A 10098-nucleotide genomic window follows, 5' to 3' on the forward strand; every position below is an offset into this window, starting at 1 on the left:
GGCTTTCTATTATTGTTTTTAACTTTTGTCTTATTTTATATATTATAATATTTATACAATATTTGTCCCTTTTTTCAACATTTCTGACGCTTTTTTCAATGTTTGTCATTTTTTGACACTTTCAACACTACGTAGTATTTAGTTTTATAGTTATTTTGAGAATTTATGGTCAATAAACCTCATTTTATATACCTATCATGTTTGAGTTAGAAAAGCAGAAATTTAGGAATTATTTTGACTAAAATTAAAGGATTTGTATGTTGATTGTATTCTATTATATTGCATAGTAAACTGGGCCTACAATAGCGTGTAGGGCTGTCTAAAGCCTTTATGCAAACCTTTCTAGTGCATAAAATACCAAGATATTAAAATAATTGCTGGTATGATTTTGTAAATCAAGTTTTAATGTTAAACATACATGTGGCACAGTGACAGTGAAGCCTTAGGATGAACTAAGTATCTGTGGATGGCTACCTTCCTGCTGGGATCAGATGAGAACTTGCTTGGACGTGTGCCAGTAATCAATGTCCACATATTGTCTGCATTTTGGTGCTGTGACCAATTTATTTATATAACGCCCTGCTCACTGTCGCACAAGCATTACTCCACTTCATTTCTGGTTTAGCTCCATTCATTTTTCTTGTCAAACAATTCAAACCATGACACGATTGACACGACTAACACAGGGAAAAGCTGTATGCTTTCCGAGTTTTTCTAAGATTTGTGTACCTGTGGCTGATTACCTATATGCCTTCCCAGGCAAGGCTCCACCCAGTGCTCAAACATAAAACTACTACAGATTAATTGATATAACCAAGGTGGTATATCAACAAAACAAATCAAAGTAGTGTAATCGCTCCAACATCCATTATTCCTGTTTTCTGGTAAAACCAAAGAAAAGGCTGACAGGTTCATCCATTAGGAGTATTCTCTGCTTTCTTTGTGTGTCTCACTCTCTCACCCCACACCAAGTGCAATTGCTCTTGGGGGACTTGTTGGCTCTCTGTGAATTGTGGTCAAGACTCACTCTTTCTGTAAGGTGTCCTGAGAACTTATGTTATGATTGAAACTATAAATATAAGTTAAAGGAAAAATGTATGCAACAACTAATATATGAAAACAATTCAATTTCTATTTTCAGTTTTATTCACGTGACACCCCCACAAAGTTACAGAATTTATTTATACCAAAAAGAACACATACAGAGTTAAATAAAGACCATTTACATGCAAGATCTATTTGATGTAACACATATCAAGCATCTAAAAATGTCTCCAAAGAAGCAAGAAAATCAACATAATTTGTAGCATTCAGAACAGATGAATCCTGGAACGGCTTCACTGATCTTAAATGCTTCATTTGAGGACTAAAGAATGCAAAAAAGTGAATGGTAGAAACAAAACACTGTTGTGGAGAGAGCGCTCTGGACCCTTCACATCTCATCCTCTCTTGCATTTTACAGCCAGAAAGGTCAAGCTGAGGAGGAGGATGGCAGTTTTTCCCAGCAGAATCCAATACCAAATCTGACCCTGCAGACCTACATGGACAAAGACAGATGCAGATTGGGTTTATGGTTACTTAAAATCTCTCAAAAGCAAAGCTGCAGGAACATACAGAGAGAGGAAAAAAGGCATAGTTTGAGGGAAAGAAAAATACATGGTAAAGCTTGACAGACATAAAACACATGTATATTTTAAAAAGACTATACATTATTACTGAAAAGTGAAAAGCCACACCAGGTAGGAATACTAAATCCAGTCTAACTCTTGAGTCCTCATGCTAATCCACTTGCGCTTCAGACAGAGAGTAACTTAACATGAAGTCATATGTCAGCTGTGGATGATGACCCAAAACTATGCCATTAAAGACTTGGCATGGGCCTACATTTTAAATTGATGTCTATAACAGACACTAATGATTTTTAATGACAAATATTACTACACATTTCCTGCCTTAGTTTAAAGAGCTGTACTGCAAAGACAATGCGAGAGGGATATGCAGCAGTGGTTTGACCACAACATCAGACAACACAGCAGGAAGGAACTTCACTTTGTGTGATTTCCACCATTTTCTTGCAGTCAATGTTATCTGTGGATCGAACTGATGCACTTTCAAATTCAATCCAACTGCCCTTCAGACTGCATTCATGGCTTTTAAAAGCCATATTTCAGACAGTGGGTCTGAATATTTTGGCCATTATTAACTGCTCTCTGTCTCCACTGTCGCCATCTCTGAAGCCATTTTAGACCCATCTGTAACTTGGCATTTCTATCTAAGACTTTAGAAAAATGTCTCCACACAATTGATTTATTTTATTTAAAAAATCCAACTTTTTTTCCAACTAATTTTACTTCACCTAAACTCAGCCTCTGACACCAATTCTGGACACTGTTCTACTACAAGCAGGCATGAGACTGCCAAATGATTCCTCCATTTTACTGCTCATTTCTAAAGCCTGGTATGCTCAGGCTCCTGCCTCTATGTGTAATCTGCTAACTCCCTATGAGCGTGAACATGGCTTGAGATCCGGGCTCTACTCAAGGTTCCAAATTCTGTTCACTCAAGGTGACATGACATCTGCTGTCCAGGCAGCTTTGTCTGAGGATCTGAGGCATACAAACTTATATCCTCTTAAATTTCATTTTCAAGTCATTATGTGTTTTGCTCCAAGCATGCTCCAGACCCTGAACAGGAAGCAGCATAAAAGAATTGATAAATGGATGCATTTATATTTCCCAGTGCTTGAGATATGGAATATAATATTTTGATTTTCCTGCACTGATATGCTATTTTTCCACGACATTTACCTGCCAGACTGCTGTGTTGTTCACTGCTGTCACACTGCGGGGTGCTGGATGTGGTCAGGGTGGACGTTGTCAGGTTATCTGGAGATAAAGTTATCATTGTAGAGCCGTAAAGTGTTCACCATTAAACAAATGAATAAGTAATAGTAGTCACTCCAATAAATTGGGTAAAATATATAAATGAAGCAATAATTTGTGACATAACGTCAGAAGTTGTTAAAAGTCAACTCATTATAATACAAATCACAACTGCTACCAGATTAAGCCATTTGGCACCTGTAAACAGAATACATGCATTTTAGTGTCCCAAGTTTCACTTGAATTTGGCATTTGACCTTGAGTGGTTAAGGTTAGGATAGGGTTAGGTTTGGGTTACTTTACGGTGAATTTGGGACACAAAACTACACGTATAACCCTGTAATCTAGAGCAAAAACAATGTCCATGTAATTCTAATTGAAGGAACACAGACACAGAGAAGTTAAACTTAACAGGCAGGCTCATGCTACCTACCTAGCTTGGTAACTACCTAGACATGTTTGTGAGTTACTTTGGTCAAAGTGAAGAGACAGTGTTAACAGCAGCAACTAAAGTCCAGTGCGATTGATTTAAAGTTTTTTCCCCCACTTGTCCGGTCGGGCCAGTGAAGTAGTTTCACCTGTCTCACGTTACCGTGTGTATTTAGTATTGCCCTTGTCTTGTGTCAGATCATTGTTGTGTTTTGAATGTTGTGTCTTGCCTGTTTTATGTTGATAATCTCTGCCAAAAAGACACACAATAATACTTAGGTTAGCTAGTAGTTAGCCTGGTAGGGTCGTAGCATGGGCAGCCTTAAGGCTAAGAAGCTATTTATCTTGTTTTAAAAATTATTTTTCCTGTATTCCTTTTTTTCATTGCTTTGTTTATTTTAGTCCGTTTTTTTACATTACGCAAATGTCAGACTTTGTACCGTTTACATTTTTAATAAAGATGTTAAGCAAGATGTAAGATGTAAAAAAATAACGTAAAAGAAATGTAAAAACAGAGCCTTTTGAAATTAAAATGGACGTAGGATAGTTATACAATTTATATCCAATAAAACTCTTATGAAAATGAAAGCTGAAACATCATTTCACAATAATAAGTTAGTTTTAACAATTTCTTCAATGATTTCATAAATTGTTGTATAATGGTATAATTGTTTTGTAATTTTTATTTCATATTAATGAGTCACCAGACATCCCATGTAGTAAATGGTACTATTGCCATTTAATTAATCAATTTGTTTCAATGGCATTGTATCAAAGTGACAATAAACACCTAACAATCATCATTTACTAAGTAATGACCATTCAAACGGCGGTGCGGTTATGGGTCATCAGCATCTTACCTACTATCTCAATCGAGACTTCAGTGCTGATTGTGTCAGGCGGCTCGGTCCTGCAGGAGTAATTCCCAGTGTCTGTCTTTGTAGCAGAGCTGACACTCAGGACCAGGGTCACATTGGGCAGGATGGACGTAATATTGACAAGAGTGACTTTCTCCTAGGAGACGAAAGTTATTACTGTGACCATAGTACCCTTTGCACCAGCAGAGGCTGGCTTTGTTAACAGTAATTTCTTATTTAAAGCTTGAGGGTTTCCCCCAGAAAAATTGTTTAGTCAGGTGGCAAGTGTCGTCTAAATCTATAGGACTGATTTCATAGGGCCACACATTAAGTAAGTACTAAAAGGTAACCAAAGATTTCATGATAACGTCTACATTTTCAAACGAGCTGCGCCATTTTAACTGTATTATTAAAAAACATCTTTAATATAATAAATAAATATAAAAATTATTCCCAGTGATTTAGGCCTGAATTTGTTGCATAATCAAGAGTCCAATCAGTTTCAGTGTACATCTAAAGGAGGTAAATACATGCTGTAATAAATGATAAACATTAAAACCTTTGAAAAGTTGTAACTACCTTGTGTGGGCTTTTCCGCCACAGCTGTGCAACATGTTGAGCTCTTAAACAGTTGAACTCACAGGTCAGAGTGAAGCCCTCTCCAGCTGACAGCTCCCTGTCATCTCCTTTAAGAGACACAATAGCACCACTGCACCCACCTACAAAAATGAAAGAAGGCAAACATTAAAAGATATATTTCCTTTATTAAAAAGATAGATAAGCCACACAGCAAATCTCTTCAGTTTCAAAACTATATAGATTTTTTTTACTATGGTCTCACATTTTCAGGTTAGTAGAATTGAGTGGTGCCAGTTTACATACTTAGGAAGAGTGTTTGCATTACATGTTAGCGTGCAAATACATGAATAAATTAAGAGTCTGTATCAGCAGTTTGAGGTTATTAGGATCACCCTGAATGACTCATGGAACAGCAACTGTCAGGATTACGACATTACAACAATATGGTTATATTTTGGTAAAGTTACTTTAATTAATGAGAAGCTGAAAGGTTATTTAATAAAAAAAGTAATGAATAGCAGACATTTTGACTTCTCATAGTAGGAAAAGCAAACGTGTTACTAATAACTTGAATGATGGCTCTGTTCCCTTCAAGTGTTCCATGAAACCATAGATCTTCAACAGGGGGCCCGGGCCCTCTAGGGGGTCCTCAGAATTACTGCAGGAGGGCCGCCGAATTATTGTTAATTTTTTGAAAATCTTTCAGTACAGAAAAATCCTTGGCACATCAACAAAATTTGCAAAGAAACTCCCACACACTGTCTACCTAAAGAAAACATAAATGTAATAGTATAGGCAATGTTTTGGTACCAGACCATCATCAGGCAAAATGAATGAAGGGAGTTTCTTTGCAATTTTTAAAAAAATGTCTTAACACGAATCCAGTGTATTATTAGCAAAAACAAATCAGCATATTTGTGAAAAAAAACATTCATGATTGATAATGAAATAACTGGTAGCCATTCACAGAGACTTTTAATTCTAAAGATTAAGATACATGTTTAAACAGATCTAAAAAATGAGTGTGCAAATGATGAATATTTGTTATATATGTAGCCTATGTATATGTTTTGATAAATAAACTGCATGCACAATACATTTTTTAACAGTGTGGGTATGCATCCCAGACTATAGAAAACAGGTATACATTCATTTAACGTGAGTTCTCTTGCACATATATACAGTATTAATGAATCAGCTTTTTGCATAATTCATTTATTAGTGACTTTCTAATGTTTATGCCTTCACTGTTTGTTACTTTGTACAACTAAAAATAAGGTGATCACCAACAGCAACAATGCTGTAATAACAATAATCTTTTATTTATTAATGTAGCCGTATCTTAACTGTATTAATTACTAAATCAAATATATAATAATGGATTCATAACAATAAGTTATACTTCCACTGATAATAATACCACAACAAAATGTATCTACAACAACATTAACCCTCACCTTCTGCTTGAGTCCAGTACAGCAAACTCATCACCAGAAACAACATTTTGGATTCTTTTATCATCCTATCTGTGTGTCTGCCACCTGCCTGTTACTGTCAGACTGAGGATGTCTTATATTTCCTACAGACATGTCTAAGTACTGTCAGCCGTTCTGACTGCAGGAAGCTGCTGACCCCGGTCCCAGACAGGATGCACATCTCTGCATTTTTGAGCCGATGAATGCTGTGATAACCATACCAGAAAAGGTTTCTGCTGATAACACTCACCATAACATCACCGTCATCACCCTGCATATGTGGAAGGTATTGGTCAAAATAAAAATCCCCACAGGTGCCGGCGTGTTGAAAAAGTAGATTGTACACAAAAGAAAGAACATTATGCTGATGTTAGTAAAATAACAGGAAGTTTTATGTTGTTATCCATGCAATCAAAAAGAAAAATGACGCTTTGTAACGGGACTCGGTCTAACAGGGTAAAATTAATAATGCATTTCATTATCTTTTGTCATGAGGTGTTCTAGTCAAAGATTTACGTCAATAACATTAAAGTAGAAAATTATACATTCATAACCGGTTGAATGGCCTTCTTAGTCACCACCCAACCAAACTATAATGTAGCTCATTTGGCTTTTGATTTATACATAACAAATGCAGTCCATAACCTGCCATATTAAAAAATGTTTTTGCTTTGTATGATAGCACATTTGAACCTATGAAGTGGTGACTAGGTTCACTTACTTACTGTTCACAACCATGCCAGATTACCCTTTATGGGGCCATCGGGCTGTTGTTTTTGTTGCTGGACATCTAATGCCCACCCATTCCCTTATAAGAGGTGGCAGAATCAACCTCTCCTTTGCTGGAACATAAAATGGCTCCAGGTTTAATTGATTAAACATTACTTTATTTAAGAATATTCACCATGCAAGGACAATTTAAACTAAAGTCTTAAAACTATGGTAGTGTTTTACACAGTGCCCCTTGATAAGACAGGACCACAATGTTAATGCAGGACATGCTTTAGTTGATATTGTATTTTTGCAAAATCCTTACAAAAGGTGGATTTAATCAACAATGTTGACATGTTAGGAAAAAAATACTTGCTGAAGACCAAACTGAGCACAGAAGGCTGCAGTACAGACGTGGCGGAGCATTAGCAGAGAGGATTTCCATCTGCTTGATGTCTGATGCTGACAGACTTCCAGTGTAAATGTTTCACAACCAAATATAAGGTAGCCTACCTATGATGAAATATTGTACTTTTTTTCATTTAAAAATAAAAGTGCTGCAGTAACAGAGCCAATGCAACAATACTGCTGTCCAGATTGGATACAGATATTTAAAAACACACACAATCTGAAAAATATAGGCAAGACACACTCATAGTTACTTCAGCAAGTGCTGGTGAAAGTAAAAACAACTTTTCTCCACAAATCAAAGTGTGCGTGACCCTCTCTCACGTACACTCACACAGAATCATATTCACGTACACAGATTTTTCTGTCGATATTCTTTAAAGCAGTTTACGCTTGTCCCTTTCGTTTACTGCGCCGTAATTATCTTCATCTACGCAAATTGCGTTAAGGGGACTGGCGAGGCTTTTCAGCTGGTTAGCCAAACATCCATAGAAAAAGAGATGGGCAGGAAAACGAGACGAAGAAAATAAGAACAATTTATTCCAAGCTAGATAGCAAAAGAAAGAAAACCTGTTTAGGTACGTAATGTATTTTTTGAACTTTGCAGAAACGAGTTTGTTAAAGTAGCTAGCTATCTTTATGAATGACTCTATGTATTAGCAGAAATTCAGCGTTAGCTAACATTGGCTAGTTAGCTGGCTGGCTAACACGTTAGCTTCTGGCTTCGTCTTGTTACGAACACAGAGGCTAACGTTAGTAAACGCTAGCTGGGTAGCGAGTTCTTAATACGGTTAAGAATCTAGCTAACTTACCGTATCCATTGCTGCTCATTACCCTAGTTGTTGTTGCAGTCTCTGCCATTAACATTACTTCGTGTCGTTTATTACTTCAGTCTCTTTACTTAGGTAGCAATTTTGTTTCAATGAAACTACCGTTGTCAAGCTACACCGAGGCCAAACACACAAACTACTGTGGCCTAAACCTAACTTCCTGCGTTACCTAGCTATCTCCACTGATAGTTTGACGTGCAATAACACCATTATTATATTTTCCAGAATAGGCTACCAGATAACGTCGGGGGGCGATTGCAGGCGTATAGTTATCAGATTGAAAAGTCGCTGCTCCCCTAATGTATAAATCTGCTGTGTTCGCATCAGCTCACGTTAGCTCCATTAACGCTAGCAAACTATCTCCTTTGGTCAAACATTAGTGGCTTTCTTTGCAAAAATCTGATATGGTATCAGCTTGCGACGATCTTGAACAAACCAGTGTTTTACAGTCTCTCGGGGTTGCTTTTAAGGAAGAGTTACCTAAAACCATTAAATAGATGAGTAAGAGGTGGTGCGGCTTAGTTCATCATTGGAGTGTGGGTGGGGGGGACAAGGCCATGTTGGGAACGTTTAGCTAGATTTGTTGTATTTCCCTTGAAATGTAACCATGAACTTTGTAATACCTGCTGAGAACCTCTTGAAATAAAGAGGCCATCAGTACTACATTCATTTATTAGCTAGTTATACTGTAAGGTGTCAATGATACTCAAATATTTTAAATGTTGTAATTCCATACCGAACCAGAATTAATGTAGGACAAAGTGGACTGATGCAGAGACAGCAATACAGTAGTAATAAAGTCACAGTTGTAGTAAAGAAAATAGAGTAAATTGTGAATGCTCACACATTGAAATGTAATGTTCTTTGATTCAGGTCAGCAATGTTGAGGACAGGATAATAACCAATATGAACCAAGGGCTATTTTCTGTAGTTAATCTCTCAGGAATTGTACAAATGAAGATTTAATCAGTAAATAATGATTCAATGAATTTAATGATGGACTTAACTAACTTTATATAAACAAAAAGCTTAACAAGTAAAGCTAAAATTAAGGCTAATACAGTGCATGTAGAAACTTCTTAGGGCATATACCACCCTCTGCGAATGTATTCTCCACTAGCATTTATTGATGTGTGTGCAACGTCAGTAGATTACTCTTGTATTAAACTCTCTTGACGTTTTGTTATTTATGGAAACACAACTCATACACTAAGTAAATGGTGTATTATGTGATGATGGCAGTGGCTCCAGGCAGTCTAAATTGGGATATCTAAGAAACTGTTTCTGTGCGTTAGATTTTTCTTTTTGTGGAGAACCTGTAAAATCTGTTGTCCCAGTTGCCTAGTAATTGAGGTCATGATTGTAGCCTGTGGCATGCTGTGTAGTGGATACTATTGGGTGTGAAGCTGCATGCAGGTTAGTGGGTGTAGTAAACCACTTAACTTTCACTGCTTAGCTTGATGTTGTCAGACAAGACGGGGGATGCAATACATTGCTGGCAATGACCACAGTATTGGATTCCAAAATTGTTGTCTTGATTTCAGTGCCTAACAAATACTATTGTCCCTCAACACCTGTACTGCTTTACATATTTTATAGAAGTATATTTGCCAGTATACCACATACCAGGGTGTTTATTGATTCCAAAAAATCATTAAAGGCCCTACATTTACATACTTTGTGTGTACAGACACCCTGAAAGCACATGTAAAGACGTAATCGCTTGTTATGAAGAAAGGGATGCATGGATGAATTACTGGGCTTTGTGATGTTATTTTATGTGTACCTACCTACCTTTTAAATAAATTAGTTTCGATACCAAGCTATTTAGGAACATATTTCCCAATAAAAGGCATGGTTTGATACAAGGAGGTTATAGCGGTTATGTTCCTTGTGAGTTTGTTGAAAGATGTCAGGGATGGGGGGG

At 36.8% G+C, this 10098-nt stretch overlaps 1 protein-coding gene across 4 annotated transcripts in view; it reads left to right on the forward strand.

The window, feature by feature from the left end:
* Positions 1-7662: 7662 nt before the first annotated feature.
* LOC117954270 (casein kinase I-like) overlaps positions 7663-10098 on the forward strand; it is a 17120-nt gene continuing 14684 nt past the window's right edge. For all 4 annotated transcript variants that reach the window (XM_034887929.1, XM_034887931.1, XM_034887930.1 and 1 more), the window contains exon 1: positions 7663-7919. The gene's annotated coding sequence lies outside the window, so the exon portion shown is untranslated. The remainder of the gene's footprint in view (positions 7920-10098) is intronic.

This window comes from Etheostoma cragini, chromosome 12 (genome assembly GCF_013103735.1).
Source record: "Etheostoma cragini isolate CJK2018 chromosome 12, CSU_Ecrag_1.0, whole genome shotgun sequence".
NCBI lineage: Eukaryota > Metazoa > Chordata > Actinopteri > Perciformes > Percidae > Etheostoma > Etheostoma cragini.